The sequence below is a fragment of the Protopterus annectens genome, chromosome 3.part0 (genome assembly GCF_019279795.1).
Source record: "Protopterus annectens isolate FY-2018-M chromosome 3.part0, PAN1.0, whole genome shotgun sequence".
Classification (NCBI taxonomy): domain Eukaryota; kingdom Metazoa; phylum Chordata; order Ceratodontiformes; family Protopteridae; genus Protopterus; species Protopterus annectens.
The window spans coordinates 206,919,749-206,936,689 of NC_056731.1; positions in this window are offsets into that span (position 1 = coordinate 206,919,749).

A 16,941-nucleotide genomic window follows, 5' to 3' on the forward strand; every position below is an offset into this window, starting at 1 on the left:
GAGTATTGCGCAGGCAGGATGTACGGTAGCTGGATATATTCAGGTAAGTGTATGGTGCTTTTTACTTTACAATGTTTATACTGGATTGACTTTATGGTGCTTTTTACTGAATTGACTTTATGGTGTGTTTATGGTGCTTTTTACTGGATTGACTTTATGGTGTGTGTGTGTGTAAATGCCCCAGGTGCTCATGGTGGTGTGGTAGGGAATACCTCAGGCTTGAACCCTGTACCCTGAATGCAGGTGTTAAAGACTTGAGTTCCCTACCCACCACCATTTGGAAAAAAATTGCAGATTTTTGCCTCATATTCGATCTGATCTGTTCCTCATAATATCTGTGGTTTGTAAATGTTGCAATGCTTGATATTTGATGGTGTAATAGTAGCATTGTTGCCTCACAGCTGCAGGTTCTCGGTTTTGATTCTTGGCTGGGGTTCCTTCTTTGTGGGGTCTGTATCTTCTCCCTGTGTTTGTGTGGGTTTGCTTTTGTGTCCTCCCATTTTACAAAGACATGTCTGCATTATTTCTTCCTGGGCCTCTGCTGAAAATTGTTTTTTTGTTCCAAGTCAGATTGTCCTGATTAAAAAATGTTAAATAAAATTGACAGGCATTTGAATTTCAGACTTAAGGGTTTCTGAATGTTTAATTCCTTGCATATTTGATGGTGCAGTGATAGTATTGTTGCCTCACAACTATAGGTTTTCTAGTTTGATTCTTGGTTGGGGTGGCTTCTGTGTGGAGTCTGCATCTCCTCCCAGTGTTTGTGTGGATTTGCTCTGGTGCCCTGCCATTTTACAAAGATGTGTCTGCAGTATTAATCCCTGCATCTCTGCTGAAAATTGTTTTTGTTCTGTCAGCAGTAAAATTGACAGGCATTTGAATTTCAGACTTCAGGTTTCTGAATGTTTAATTCCTTGCATATTTGATGGTGCAGTGGTAGTATTGTTGCCTCACAGCTGTAGGTTTTCCGGTTTGATTCTTGGTTGGGGTGGCTTCTGTGTGGAGTCTGCATCTCTTCCCAGTGTTTGTGTGGATTTGCTCTGGTGCTCTGCCATTTTACAAAGACACGTCTGCAGTATTAATCCCTGCATCTCTGCTGAAAATTGTTTTTGTTCTGTCAGCAGTAAAATTGCCAGACATTTGAATTTCAGACTTCAGGTTTCTGAATGTTTAATTCCTTGCATATTTGATGGTGCAGTGGTAGTATTGTTGCCTTACAGCTGTAGGTTTTCTGGTTTGATTCTTGGTTAGGGTGGCTTCTGTGTGGAGTCTGCATCTCCTCCCAGTGTTTGTGTTGATTTGCTCTGGTGCCCTGCCATTTTACAAAGACGTGTCTGCAGTATTAATCCCTGTGTCTCTGCTGAAAATTGTTTTTGTTCTGTCAGCAGTAAAATTGACAGGCATTTGAATTTTAGACTTCAGGTTTCTGAATGTTTAATTCCTTGTCTGTCTGATGGTGCAGTGGTAGTATTGTTGCCTCCCAGCTGTAGGCTTTCTGGTTTGATTCTTGGTTGGGGTGGGGTCTGCATCTCCTCCCAGTGTTTGTGTGGATTTGCTCTGGTGCCCTGCCATTTTACAAAGACGTGTCTGCAGTATTAATCCCTGCGTGTCTGCTGAAAATTGTTTTTGTTCTGTCAGCAGTAAAATTGACAGGCATTTGAATTTCAGACTTCAGGTTTCTGAACGTTTAATTCCTCGCATATTTGATGGTGCAGTGGTAGTGTTGTGGCCTCCCAGCTATAGGTTTTCTGGTTTGATTCTGGGTTGGGGTGGCTTCTGTGTGGAGTCTGCATCTCCTCCCAGTGTTTGTGTGGATTTGCTCTGGTGCCCTGCCAGTTTACAAAGATATGTCTGCAGTATTAGTCTCTGCTGAAAATTGTTTTTGTTCTGTCAGCAGTAAAATTGACAAGCATTTGAATTTCAAACTTCAGGTTTCTGAATGTTTAATTTCTTGCATATTTGATGTTGCAGTGGTAGTATTGTTGCCTCATAGCTATAGGTTTTCAGGTTTGATTCTTGGTTGGGGTGCCTTTTGTGTGGAGTCTGCATCTCTTCCCTGTGTTTGTGTGGATTTGCTCTGGTGCCCTGTCATTTTACAAAGACGTGTCTGCAGTATTAATCCCTGGGTCTCTGCTGAAAATAGTTTTTGTTCTGTCAGCAGTAAAATTGACCGGCATTTGAATTTCAAACTTCATGTTCTTCAGAATACATAGTAGCACAACCTTTTTTTCTAGCAATTTTCTAAGTTTATAAGATGAATATTTTAAATTTGTCCCTATTTTTGGGACTGTATTCCCCCATTATTGGCTTCGTCCAGGTTTTTGTGCTAAGGTTGACAGCTATGGCAAGAACTGAATTCACTGAATATGTTTGAGGGCTGTATTCCCTTATTACTGGGTTTATCCAGGTGTTTTGTACTAAGAGGTTGACAGCTATGGTGAGAACTGAATTCACTAAATGATAGCTGTTTAAGTTTCAGTCTTCCTCTCTTTTACAAAGCAGCTGATGTGGCGTAGTGGTATGTTACTCTGACTGTTTTTTGCTCAGGGATCTTGGCAGTAAAATGTATGGTGGCAACACAACATGTTATTCTAGCAACTTTCCAAGATTATACAAGCAATGTTTAATGTGTCCCTGGTTTTGGGGCTTTTGACCCCCCCCCCAATGCATTTTGGCTTTTTCCAGTTTTCTTGAGCTGCGAAGTTGAGATGCAGTTGAGTATTGAGTAGATTTTACAAGGAGTTGAGAGCTGCAGGGGAATAGAAGTTTAGTGCTTTGCCTAGTTAATACTATAGCACAACAGGTTGTGTACTTGTTTTTGATGCAGAAGGCTGTGGGTTCTACTCCCACAAAGGGTGGATGCTGCCGTACTGAGAATGTTTTCCTTGGTGAAGATACTAACTATGAGTCTGTTATCAGTTTGCCATCCATTTCCTCTTGCAATATTATTACTAGCTTATCATTTTTTAATGTAATATAGGCAATTTATTCCTGAGGGGCAACAGACACTTTATTTTTCGATGAAACCATGAAATATAAAGGTGATTGCTAGCAGCAACCGCTTCATTAGTTACAGATTTCTTTAATGTGGAATTATTTAGATGACTTACTTCAGAGATTGTGCATATTTACTGATAATGGACTGTAGAATTGTGCATATTTACTGATAAAGGTGGACTGTAGAATTGTGCATATTTACTGATAATGGTGGACTGTAGAATTGTGCATATTTACTAATAATGGTGGACTGTGGAATTGTGCATATTTACTAATAATGGTGGACTGTAGAATTGTGTATATTTACTAATAATGGTGGACTGTGGAAGTCTGAGTAGACTTTTTATGATAAATGTTCTCAACTGGGCAGTTTTGCCATTATGGGTGCATATGGTTTGTTTCATTGCTTACTGGAAAAATGTTCAAAACAAATTTAAAACACCCTCTAACAAGTGTACTGTATTGTACAAGGAATATAATTTTAGTACAATGAGGAAGGTGTATCAAAGAGCACATGTATGTTTCATATGCAAGGGGCCTATGATTTGAAAACAGCCCAAAATTAATCTTTATCTGCCACTGGCAAAATGTATTTTCTTTGAATGTGGGTTTCAATGCTGTTTCAATGAATGTGAGTTTCAAGGGCAGAGAAGTTTTAATGCCAAGTTTTCATTGTGAGACTGCATTGCTTTGTTTAGTAGATGACTTAGTGTTTGTGCTGTAAAATACAAAATAAAACTTTCAAATGAAGTCCAACTCATCACAGAAGTAAAGCAGTATGCACATTAGTGTTTATGGTAAATGGAGTGAAATAGCCAAGTAATGGTTCATTGGAATGGCTGCAGAGGCTCCATTCAACCATTATTTTGTCATGGGGGAAGGGCAGCAAACTCAGACAGGCCCAGCTGAACTATACCTCCCAACTGTCCAGATTTTCAAAGAATGAATAGATTTTTGCTTCTTATTTTTGGTTTGTTCTTCATAAAATTTGTAGTTTTCTGGCAAATAGAAGTCACTAAATAATAAGTTTCAGACTTCATAACCTTCAGAAAAATGCATGTTAAAGTAAGAGCTGTTCTATCAACTGTCTCAATTTATACAAGAGCAATATTTAGTACTGTTTATATGTGCCCCCAATATATTTGGCCTTGTTCAGATTTACTGCATTAACAGGTTGAGAGGTACATGCAAATAAATTGCTTTATAGAATTAGGCATAGCCAACCTCTCAACTGTCCCCAATTTTTGGCTCAAAATGTTGCTCTTCCCCCTAATAATCCCTCCGCAAAATAGCAATTTTGGAAGAAAACATGGAGGATTTACAATTAAGAAATAACTGTAATAATCAAAGTTATAGATTACTTGAAATGCATGTATATTCTTTTATTTTGTCAGCTGCTCAAGGTAGCAGTACTAATATTAAAGTGTCCCTTCTTTGACAGGTAGCAGCTGTATTGTGTGTCTATTTTATATTTTTGCATCACATTTTGGTCCATTTTTCATAAAATTGTGTTTTTTGGCAAATTAGTGACAAATCACTAAAGACTGAAGTTAGAAAATGACAGACATTTGAGTTTCAGATTTTATACCCTTCAGAAAATTCATACTAATGCAAGACCTATTCTATTATCTTTCTAAGTTTATTAGAGCAATATTTAAAAATTGTCCTTATTTTTGGGCCTTTGTCCCACTTCTGTGTATGGCTTTGTCCAGATTTCTTGCTCTTGAGGTTGAGAGGTATGACAAATGTGTCAGGGCCATCACAGTCAGCCAGAGAGATTTCAAATTGTGACATGCTTGTTGCACCCCACTCCCCCATGTAGTGACTCTGGATGTGTCCAAGCAAGGCAAGGAGTAGTTGTATCTACCTTGGATGGGGAGGACACACTGCATAAGTACTACAGTGGCTTTTCATCTGTCCTTGATTTTGCAGAATGGTCTGGTTTCTGTCATATTTTTGTACTGTTGATTTATGCTTATTACTCAAAGTGCCTGTTGGTCTGTGTTTAAGTAGCAATGCTTTAATGACCATAAGGTAAGCTTGTCTGAGATCGTAAGATGCAAGTAAGCTTTAATAAGCATACTGTTAAAGAATTGCCAACATTGAAAGCCTTTCTGTTGTTGCCATGCAGAGAATACTTGACTAGATAATGTATAAGCCTTGGGTATTAAAGGACAGGATTCCATTATTTTAAAAAGCTCATTACACTTGTTGGAGACTTCCAGTCATCTCTACAGACTTTACCCGTAAACTAAACAGAATGCCAATCATGTGTGGTCCATAACCTGTACAGTAATCCTTTAAGCAATGTATCTTGAGCTTGTTTCTTGTTTGCTTTTCATTTTTTACTTTTATCATGTTTTCCCCATGAAACAAGTTGTCAGGCAGCAGGTCTTTTTTGGATAAGAAACATTTTTACAAGTGGGGGCATCACATAGATTTCTACTTTCAGCATGTTACTTGGTACTTTAATAAAGCTGAATATATTATATATTAGAACTGCAGTGCAAGGAGAAGTGGTTTGAGTTGAGTGCTTCTGGTTTTTCTTATACTTGATTTTGACTGGCATTCCAGTAATGTATTTAAAAAGTAATTTATTTTTTCATGCCTCACAACCTTTTGTTTCCATCTAGATATTAAGTAAGCTGTCATGCAGCCAATGCATTGAAATATTTTTATTCTTCTACACTTATTTTTGTCTTGATTGGACTTTCATAAGGATGGTTTGCCACCCAGGGCAGCGTATTTAATTAAAGTTAGTTTTTTGTGGTTTTGTGCATAGCTCCTCCCCTTTCTGGTTGGCCACACCCCTTCCCCTTGACCCCACCCATTCAGCTGTCTCCTGCAGCCCCCCTGTGATTTGAAGTCACCAGCCGCCACTGCCTTAACTGGCTCACATTACCCCAGCAACTAAGATACCAGCAACTAACTATAGCTCACAAAATCATCTATAACTCAAAAATATGTCCCTCCATAAATCTTTTGCTCCAAATCTGTTCAGAAGACAAGCAATTATTAGCTCTATATAAACCAAACAAAATCACTAGGCAATCTCTTTAGTCCTATTCTGTAGCTAAACTATGGAACACACTACCTTTGGACATTAGAACTACCTTAAATCTCAAGAAATTTAAATTTAAACTAAAACAATTTCTACTCAAGTAGAGCAACTATCCCTGCTCAAAACCAAATGGATTACTAATCACTTAATTATAACTCTACCACTCCACCTTCTTTCCCATTTCTCCTCCTTTTTCTCCTTCCGTTCCCTTCTGTTCTTCAATTTCTGCTAAAGCCCTTCCCCACTTTCTTACCTACCTTTCACTAACTTACTACACTCATTTATTCATACTATAAATTTCTTCACTTACCCCACTGACCTACATAATTTCTTACCCCACTCTATTATATCTAGGGTAACGGTGAGCTGCCTATCAGGAGCTAGGCTCCGCCACATAACACACGCACTCAGGTCACTCCAAAGCAAGTACAAATATGACTCCATCATTGTCCATGCCGGAGTGAATGACCTGAGACGTACCTCCCTGGACTACATGAAAAGAGACATAGAGGAGCTCTCTGATTATATAGCCCAGGCTGGTATGACCCTGACCCTGAGCAGCATCTTGCCCTCACCAAGAATGATGCCACAATACAAAGACAAGATGATCAGCTTTAATAATTGGCTCAATTACTGGTGTCATTCTAGGGGGATCCAATGTCTGTCTGCTTGGGATGACATGCTGGACAAGCCACGCTGCTTTGCAAGGGACAGCTTGCATCTGTCACCACTGGGCTTCTGGATATTGGCTAAGGCTCTTGCCATCCCCATAGTGCCTTTCTTAGGCAAGGCTCAAAAGACAAACCCACCTCCTTAGAAAACAAAAATGGAAAAAAATTAAGGGTAATGCTGCTCAATGCAGAAGTCTAAATCTCAAGATGCAGGCTCTCGAAGCACTCCTCAGTATGGAGAACATCGATGTCTGTGCAGTCACTGAAACTGGTTCAAGGCTCCTGAGAGCACCCCAGCACTACCAGGCTATACCTCGTATCATGCTTTCGGCCCCAAAACTCAGGCCAAACCAAAAATAATGGAAGGAGTGTCCATATTCATCAAGGACACCCACACCTCCAGGTTAGTGGCAACACATGAAGCATCAGAGACCATCCAGGTGCAACTAACCGTAGGCAAAACTGCTATACAACTGGTAGCATGTTACAGACCACCCTCCCAATCTCAGGAATCCCATTCAGCCTTCCTGAAGACATTGGAGGATATGAATGTCTCACCAAACACCATCATATTGGGAGACTTCAACTACCCTAACATAGACTGGGTGCATTATTCTAGCCCTAACACCCTAGCCCAAAGGTTCCTGGAATTCATAAATTCAAATGCAATGGAACAGCTAGTCACCTCTCCCACAAGGGGAGATAATATACTAGACCTGATCATCACAAACATGAGGACAAAGTGCTCCACACCGGAAGTATACCCCTCACTAGTGAGATCTGACCACAAACTAATCACCCTGGATATACATATCCCACCTCCACCCCCAACACAAAAGACTACAGTGAAAAACTTCTCAAAAGCCGACTTTACACTTCTTAAGACTGAAATGGTATCCTTTAAGCCCACTGGGCCAGTGGAAACCACATCCCACAATGCTGAATCCATCACAAATGCTTTCTACGGACATCTCCAAAAATGCATGGATCATGCAATCCAAAATAAAACCAAGACCCTCTCCACCTAGGGCAGGCGTCCTGTCTGGTGGACCCAGCCATAAACAAATTGTATAACAAAATAAGGAAGCTACTGCACGTCAGAGCAAAATCCCATAAAGAGAAGGCATCTCTGATCAGCACTAGTAGAAAGCTACGTTCTCTCATAAAAACATCCAAGGCCAACTTTGAGAGAAAATCGCTATGGACACTAAAGATAACCCCAAGGCCTTCTTCTGCTATGTTAGAAACCTGGGCAGAAACCCTCAGATATGCTCAGAGTTAGCTCACAATGACAAAAAATACACTGAACCTACAGATATTGCCAACATTCTGGCAGACAGGTTCAGTGCAAATTTCTCCCCTCCCTCACCCCCAAAAGAGGAAATACTTATCCCAGCTGAATGTAACCTCCCTGTCATCTCAGATGTCCAGGTGAGAACTGCCCTCAGCAAAGCTAAAAACACAGCATCAATGGGACCTGATGGTATCCCGGGTTGCGTGCTACGTGAACTCCAAGAGAAGCTAAATCCGCACATAAAAATACTATTTAACCTTAGCCTTACTACAGGATATGTACCTGAACACTGGCGTACTGTAACAGTGGTCCCACTCCACAAAGGAGGCACCTCTACAGACCCTGGTAACTACCGCCCCATAAGCTTAACCAGCCTGGTCTGCAAAGCTATGGAAAGAATCATTATGGAACTCATAAACAGAGACATTGGGGACCTACAGACACTTGATCCCACCCAGTTCGGCTTTGTAAAGGGCAGATCCTGCCTTTTGAACCTGGTTGACTTTTTTGAAACAGTCACTAGAGCAATTGACGAGGGCAAAGCAGTCCATACAGCCTACCTGGACTTGGCTAAAGCTTTTGACACAATACCCCACTCAGGCATCATAGATAAGCTCAACAGCTTAAATGTAAATCCATATGTCACAAGATGGGTTGCAAACTGGCTAAAGGATAGAACCCATAAAGTCAAAATCGCTGGAGCCATGTCAGACTCAAAGCCAGTCACAAGTGGTGTCCCACAGGGCTCTGTCCTGGGACCCCTCTTGTTCGGCATTTATTTCTCAGATGTAAAAGCAAACATGGGAGGGTTGTGGCTGACAAAGTTCACAGATGACTGCAAACTAGGTGCCATAGTCGATACACCAGCTGACACATACATCCTACAGAAAGGCCTCACTGAAACGAACAACTGGTGCCGGAGTCATGGCCTTAAACTAAATGCCAAAAAATGTATAGTCATCCTCTTTGGGAAAAACAAAGTACCCACAAATTATCACATAGACAGTAACCCACTGAGTACGGAAAAAGTAATCAGAGACCTGGGGACCCAAGTCGATAGTGACCTCTCATTTGACACCCACGTTGCCAAAGTGGTTAGAAAGACTTTCTACCTTGCCCACCTTATCATGTAGGGATTCACATCCAGATCAAAGGAGGTCATTGTACCCCTGTACTCCTCCCTTATCAGGCCCATGATTGAGTACAATGCCCCATTTGGTATGTACCTCACCCGGCACTTGCAACAGCTGGAGAGATCCCAAAAGTACCTCACCAAGAGGATCAAGGGTTCATAGGTTCATAGGTTTATACTAGGCTATCTGCCCTAAGGCATTTATAAGACTAGCCCAAAGTTATGTGGCTTACGCCACCCCTTATGTTAGAAATAATGTGCCCATTAGTTTGTTGTGCCTCTGTCCAGCAGTGACACAGAGATGATTCCCGGGGTAAACCTATGATCTCCCATCCACCGGTCAAGATTTCTCTTGAACAGAGCCAGCGAGGTGCTCTGCCTCACATGGACCGGGATTTTATTCCACAGCATGGGGAGTCTCTGGGTGATAAATCTATCCCTCCAGCACGTCCTATTTATATCCGTGCTAAGGTTTAAGTCACTTGCTCTAGTGGTTCTGGTGGATTTGGATTTTTTGAGGTGGAGCATGTCCATTAATTCCGGGTTGGTCATGCCCTTGTATGTCAGGCACAGGTCACCTCTGAGCAGACGGTATGCAACTGAATAGAGCTGGAGTTTCTTCAGTCTGGCAGTATATGACAGGTTTTGGAGTCCCTTTATCCTTTTGGTGAGGAACTTTTGGGGTCTCTCCAATTGCTGCAGGTGTCGGGTGAGATACATCCCGAATGGGGCATTGTACTCGATCATTGGTCTGATAAGTGAAGAGTACAGGGGAACAATGACCTCACTTGATCTGGACGTGAATCCCTTCATGATCAGATGGGCAATGTAGAAGGTCTTTCGAACCACTTTAGCAATGTGAGTGTCAAACGAGAGGCCACTGTCAACCTGGGTACCCAGGTCCCTGATAACCTCTTCTGTGCTTAGTGGGTTGCCATCTATATGGTAGCTTGGGGTTACCTTGTTTTTCCCGAAGGGTATGACTATACACTTTTATGCTTTAACTTCAGGCCATGGCTCTGGCACCAGCTATCAGTTTCCGTGAGACCCCTCTGAAGGATGTCTGTGTCCGATGTACTATCCACTATGGCACCCAGTTTGCAGTCATCCGCAAACTTTGTCAGCCATAGTCCTCCTATGTTTGCCTGTACTTCTGAGAAGTAGATGCCGAACAATAGGGGGCCAAGGACTGAGCCCTGTGGGACACCACTTGTAACCGGCTTGGAGTCTGGCATGGCTCCAGCAACTCTAACCCTGTGGGTTTTGTCCTTTAGCCAGTTTGCAACCCATCTTGTGACATATGGGTTTACATTTAAGCTGGTAAGTTTCTCTATGATACCCGAGTGGGGTATTGTGTCGAAAGCTTTTGCAAGGTCAAGGTAGGCTGTATGGACTGCCTTTCCCTCATCAATGGCCTTGGTAACTGTTTCGAAGAAGTCGACCAAGTTCAAAAGGCAAGATCTGCCCTTGACAAAGCCAAACTGGGTTGGGTCCAAGGTCTGCAAGTCCCCTATGTCCTTGTTTATGAGTTCCATTATGACTCTCTCCATAGCTTTGCAGACCAGGCTTGTTAAGCTTATGGGGCGATAATTACCAGGGTCCGTAGAGGCACCGCCTTTGTGGAGTGGGACCACAGTTGCCGTACGCCACTCCTTGGGCACATGTCCTATGGTAAGGCTAAGATTAAACAGCTGCCTTATGTGCGGGTTTAGTTCTTCATTGAGTTCATGTAGCACACAGCTGGGGACACCATCCGGTCCCATTGATGCTGTGTTTTTAGCTTTAGAGAGAGCAGCTTTCACCTGCGCATTTGAGATGTCTGGGAGGCTACACTCTGTTGGGATAGTTATCTCTCCTTTTGGGGGGAGAGGGGGGTGAAGTTTGCGCTGAACCTGTCTGCCAGTATGTTGGCAATGTCTGTGGGTTCAGTGATTTTTGTATCATTTTGGACTAATTCTGAGCATATCTGGGAGTTTCCACACAGGTTTCTGACATAGCTGAAGAAGGCCTTATGATTATCTTTTGAATCTATGGCAATTTTTTTCTCAAAGTTGGTCTTGGATGATTTTATGAGGGATCGTAGTTTCTTGCTAGTACTGATCAAAGATGCCTTCCCTTTTTGGGATTTTGCTATATCATGTAATAGCTTTCCCCTCTTATTGTAAAGTTTGTTTATGGCTGGGGTCCACCAGACTGGACGTTTGCCCTTAGTGGAAAGAGTCTTGGTTTTATTTGGGATTGCCTGATCCATGCAGTCCTGAAGGTGTTCATAGAAGGCATTTGTAAGGGCTTCCACAGATTGGGTTGTGGTTTCCATTGGCTCGGGGGCCTTGAAGGATACCACACCTGTCTTGAGTAGTGTGGAGTTTGCTTTAGAGAAGTTCTTCACTGTGGTCTTTTTTGTTTGGGGTGGGGGCGGGATGTGGATTTCTAGTGAGATTAGTTCATGATCTGATCTCACCAAAGAGGGATATACTTCCGGTGTGGAGCATTTTGTCCCCATGTTTGTGATGATGAGATCTGGTATATTTTCTCCTCTTGTGGGGACGGTGACTAGTTGTTCCATGGCATTTGAATTTATGAACTCCAGGAACCTTTGGGCTAGAAAGTTGGGGCTTGAGTAATGTTCCCAGTCTATATTCGTGTAGTTGAAGTCACCCAATATGATGGTGTTTGGTGATACATTTATACCCTCCAGTGTCTTCAGGAAGGCTGTGTGGGTTTCCTGAGTTTGAGAGGGTGGCCTGTAGCATGCTACAAATTGTAGAGCAGTTTTGCCTATGGTTAATTGCACCTGGATGGTTTCCGATGCTTCGTGCGTAGCCACCAACCTGGAGGTGTGGGTATCCTTGATGAATATGGATACACCCCCTCCTTTTGTGGTGTGGTCCGGGTTTTGGGGCTGGAACACATGATATGAGGTAAAATCTGATAGTGCCGGGGTGCTCTCAGGAGCCTTGAACCAGGTTTCAGTCACAGCACAGACATCGATGTTCTCCATACTGAGAAGGGCCTCGAGTGCGTGCATTTAGAGATTTAGACTTCTGGCATTGAGCAGCATTACCCTTAGTTTCTTCCCGTTTTTGTTTTCTAGGGTTGTAGGTTTAGAATTTGAGCCTTGCCTAAAAAAGGCACTATGGGGGTGGCAAGAGCCTTAGCCAATATCCGGAATCCCAGGGGTGACAGGTGCAAGCTGTCCCTTGCGAAGCAGAGTGGCTTGTCAAGCATGTCATCCCAAGCAGACAGACACTGGATCCCCTTTGAATGACACCAGAAATGAAGCCAATTGTTAAAGCTGATCATCTTGTCACTATATTGTGGCATCATTCGTGGTGAAGGAAGGATACTGCTCAGGGTCAGGGTCATACCTGCCTGGGCTACATAATCAGAGAGCTCCTCTATGTCTCTTTTCATGTAGTCCAGGGAGGTACGTCTCAGGTCGTTCACACCAGTCTCCAACATATGTCATATGCTGCCAGACTAAAGAAACTCCAGCTCTATTCAGTAGCATACCGCCTACTCAGAGGTGATCTGTGCCTGACGTACAAGGCCATGTCCAATCAGGAATTGATGGACATGCTCCACCTCAAAAAATCCAAATCCATCAGAACCACGAGAGCTAAAGATTTATACCTCAGCACAAATATGAATAGGACATGCTGGAGGGACAGATTCATAACTCAGAGGCTTCCCATACTCTGGAACAGAATTCCAGTTCATGTTAGGCAGAGCCCCTCACTGACTCTCTTCAAGAGAAATCTTGACGAGTGGATGGGAGATCGTAGGTTTACCCCGGGGGTCATCTCTGTGTCACTACTAGACAGAGGCACAGTAAACTAATTCTATTATGTAAGGGGGTCTTCACTGTGTCACTACTAGACAGAGGCACAGTATTCTAAATCTATTCTATATTTTGTACCATTAAATGGGGTGGCGAAAGCCACATCACTATGGCTAGGCTTATAAATGCCCCAGGGCAGATAGCCTATTACTAAACTATGAAACTATGAAACTATAACTACCCCTTTGCAACTACTTCTCGCTACCAATACTCACCTTTTCTGATCTACCTCACACTCTCTCCTCCTTACTACATCTTCTCCATGTAAATGTATATATATATATATATATATATATATATATATATATATATATATATATATACATATATGTGTGTGTGTGTGTCAAACAGATTATTTAGACAAACTGAAAAAAAACGCAATCACATTTCTTTTTTAAATCTTTTACAAAACGTCTGTGTAAACATACTCCTATCTATAACCGTGTTAAAATTTGTACTCTGTTAATTGATTGTATACTGCTTTATGTTATTATCTACTGTTGTACTAAACCTTTATGTAACTGTTAAATACTGTATAAACTGTTTTATTCTAGTCTTTGTTAATGGACCTTTTTCCCCGGGCCTCTACTGAAAATGGGTTTCTGACCCAGTCTGACTTTCTCGGTAACCAAAGGTGAAACAACTGACTAACTAACTAACTAACTAACTAAATAAATAAATAAAATATAGTCCAGGGAGGTATTTCTCAGGTAATTGACACCCACATGGACTATGACTGAGTCATACTGGTACTTGTGGCTCAATGAACTGAGTGCATGTGTTATCTGGCAGTTCCAGACTCATGATAGACAACTAACTGGGAGTCTCTACTTACACGTCCTGGTGAGTGGAACATCTGTGTGTCTCACAATGGAGTCTCCAAAATATTGGTTTACATGGTAGTATGCATTATGGGGTTTGAAGCTGAGATACCATAAGATATGACTGTTTGTGTTGTGGTGGGTGTTGTCTTGGTAGAATGCTTTTGAATTTACTAAGGATACTCTCTTTGACTGTCATATCTAGGAGGTCTTTGTGGTTTAGGAAGATTACCTTTAAGAGTCTTTGCATATGTTGTTCTAAATGTCTGGTGCATAGTATGCATGGTGGATATAGCATGTGTGTTTATCACAACCTGTTTTGTATTAGAACTGCCTCTATGTGTGAGCCTTGCCTCCAGTGGCATTGTGTAACTATATCTCTCAAAGACCATATCGGTTTAAGAATGAGGTGGTTGTCAGTAAGCATTAGACAATTGCTACATTGCCTCATTACACCCATATCCAACATGCCAGCTAGAAAGGTAGTAGAAAAGACCATCTCCATTGTTAGACGTCCTTATTACATGATCTACAAGGAGATGGTACAGACTGGTTAAAAGCTGGCTAGCTTGGTTGTTGGAAGAGTATAGACTACAATCAAGATTGAGACTAAACTTGGAGGGCAGTGCTCCTCAATGTGCAAACTAGTTGTTGTTTGTACAACTAAGTACTGATGAAGATTTAGGGTAGGTTTATATGTAAAATTTCAGTTTAGGTGTCTGCATCTATACAGGGTACTGCTGACCACTATTGCATGGAACCAAGCTTCTTGCAAATGCAATGCCTTTATGGAAGCACAAAACAACCAGTAAACTAGATAGATGGTCCCTGGTCAATTGTAAACAGCATAATCTATGGTTTCCTAAGTGATTTACAGCACATAATTATATCCCCCAGTCTGCCACCTGAGTGCAGCACTAACCTTTCTAGAAATTTAAATCATGTTTGTTTGTGTCTTTCGGCTTTTCCCGGTTAGGGGTCGCCACAGCGGAACTCCGGTCCGCTAATGATTGGCAGTAGATTTTTACGTGCTGGCTTGCCGGGCCTAATGCACAACCTTCAACGAAGGCACGCCCATTTACGCATATTACCACACAGAAGACGCTCTAACTGAGACTTGAACGGGCAATGTCTAACTGTGAGGTGACAACGCTACCGCAGCACCACAACCGCAGTTAGAAATTTAAATCATAAATCATTTAAATCATTAGGCTATGTGCCCACTACTGAATGGCACACAGCAATGGTTATCCCACTCCACAAAGGGGAAGCCACCACGGACCCAGTGAATTACCGCCCCATCAGCCTGACGGGCCAGGTCTGCAAGGCTATGGAACGTATCATCATGGAACTTATAAACAATGACATTGGTAATCTCCAAACTCAGGACCCCACCCAGTTCGAGTTTGTAAAAGGCAGATCATGTCTCTTAAACCTGATAGACTTCTTTGAAGCGGTAACCAAAGCTGTAGATGAGGGTAAGGTGGTTCATACAGCCTATCTAGATCTTGCCAATGCTTTTGACACCATCCCCCACTCTGGTATTATAGATAAACTCACTAAACTAGGTATAAATCCCTACGTCACAAGATGGGTTTCCAACTGGCTCATTGACAGAACCCACACTGTGAAAGTAGCAGACTCCAAATCCAGCTTCAGACCAGTGACAAGTGGAGTACCACAGGGTTCAGTCCTGGGTCCTCTCCTGTTTGGTATCTACTTCTCTGAAGTACAGGCTAACACAGAAGGTCTTTGGCTAATGAAGTTTGCAGATGACTGCAAACTAGGAGCCATAATCAAAACTCCAAAAGATGTGGACATCCTACAAAAGGGCCTCACTGAGACAGATGCCTGGTGTAAAAGCCATGGCCCCAAGCTCAATGCCAAAAAGTGCATTGTCATCCCTTTTGGTAAAAACCCTGTACCCATGAACTACCACATAGGCGGTAGTCTACTTAACACCAAAAGTGTGATAAGAGACCTTGGGACACAGGTGGGCAGTAGTCTCTCCTTTAATAATCACATCACCACAGTAGTGAGGAAATCCTACTACATGGCACACCTCATCACAAAAGGTTTCTCATGCAGGAAAAAAGAGGTCATTGTTCCTCTCTACTCGTCACTCATTAGACCCATTATAGAGTACAATGCCCCTTTTGGTATGTACCTCACAAGACATCTACAATAACTGGAAAGGCTGCAGAAATACCTCATAAAGAGGATTACCAGCCTCAAACAGATGTCCTACGCAGACCATCTAAAAAAACTGCAGCTTTACTCCGTCGCATATCGTCTACTCAGAGGCGATCTCTGCCTAACACACAAAGCTATGTCAAACGCAGAGCTTTTGGACATGCTCCACTTAAAGAAATCCCAATCCCTCCAAGCTCCATGCTCTAGGGACCTAAATCTTGTCACCACAATAAACAGAACATGCTGGAGGGATAGATTCCTCTCCCAGAGACTTCCCATACTCTGGAACAAACTACCTATCTATATCAAACAAAGCTCCTCATTAGCACTTTTCAAGAAAAATCTTGATGATTGGATGGGAGATAGGAAATTTGGGTCTATATTAGAACACTGAACATTCACAATGTTGAGTGTTCTAATACCAAACCCTAGCAATCAAAAATTCAAAACATCGAACATTCAGAACAGCAAATTTTTCCCTAGGAAAAAATTTGCTGTTCCAAAACACATACACACAACACAAGCACACCAAACAAACAGCAATCCACAGAGATACACCTAAACTCTTACACCTAACCCTACACTAAACTATACATACACCACTAACTATCCACTTACCTTAGCCCAAACCCTAACCCTAAGGTCCGTCACTATCGCACAGTCACTTCACCCGCGCCCTAACCCTAACTCATCTACCCCGCCCTAACCCTCACATCCACACAATCGCACACTTACCTGACCCACGCCCTAACCTTAACTCACCTAACCCGCCCTAACCCTCACGTCCACACAATCGTACACTTACCTGAGCCCGATCCGTAGCTTTCCACCAGAGTGCTGAAAATACCGAAGCAACAGAAACGGACAACCAAATTCTTTCTCAAGGAAAAAATTTGGTTTTCTGTTTCTTTGATATTTTCAGCGTTCGCTG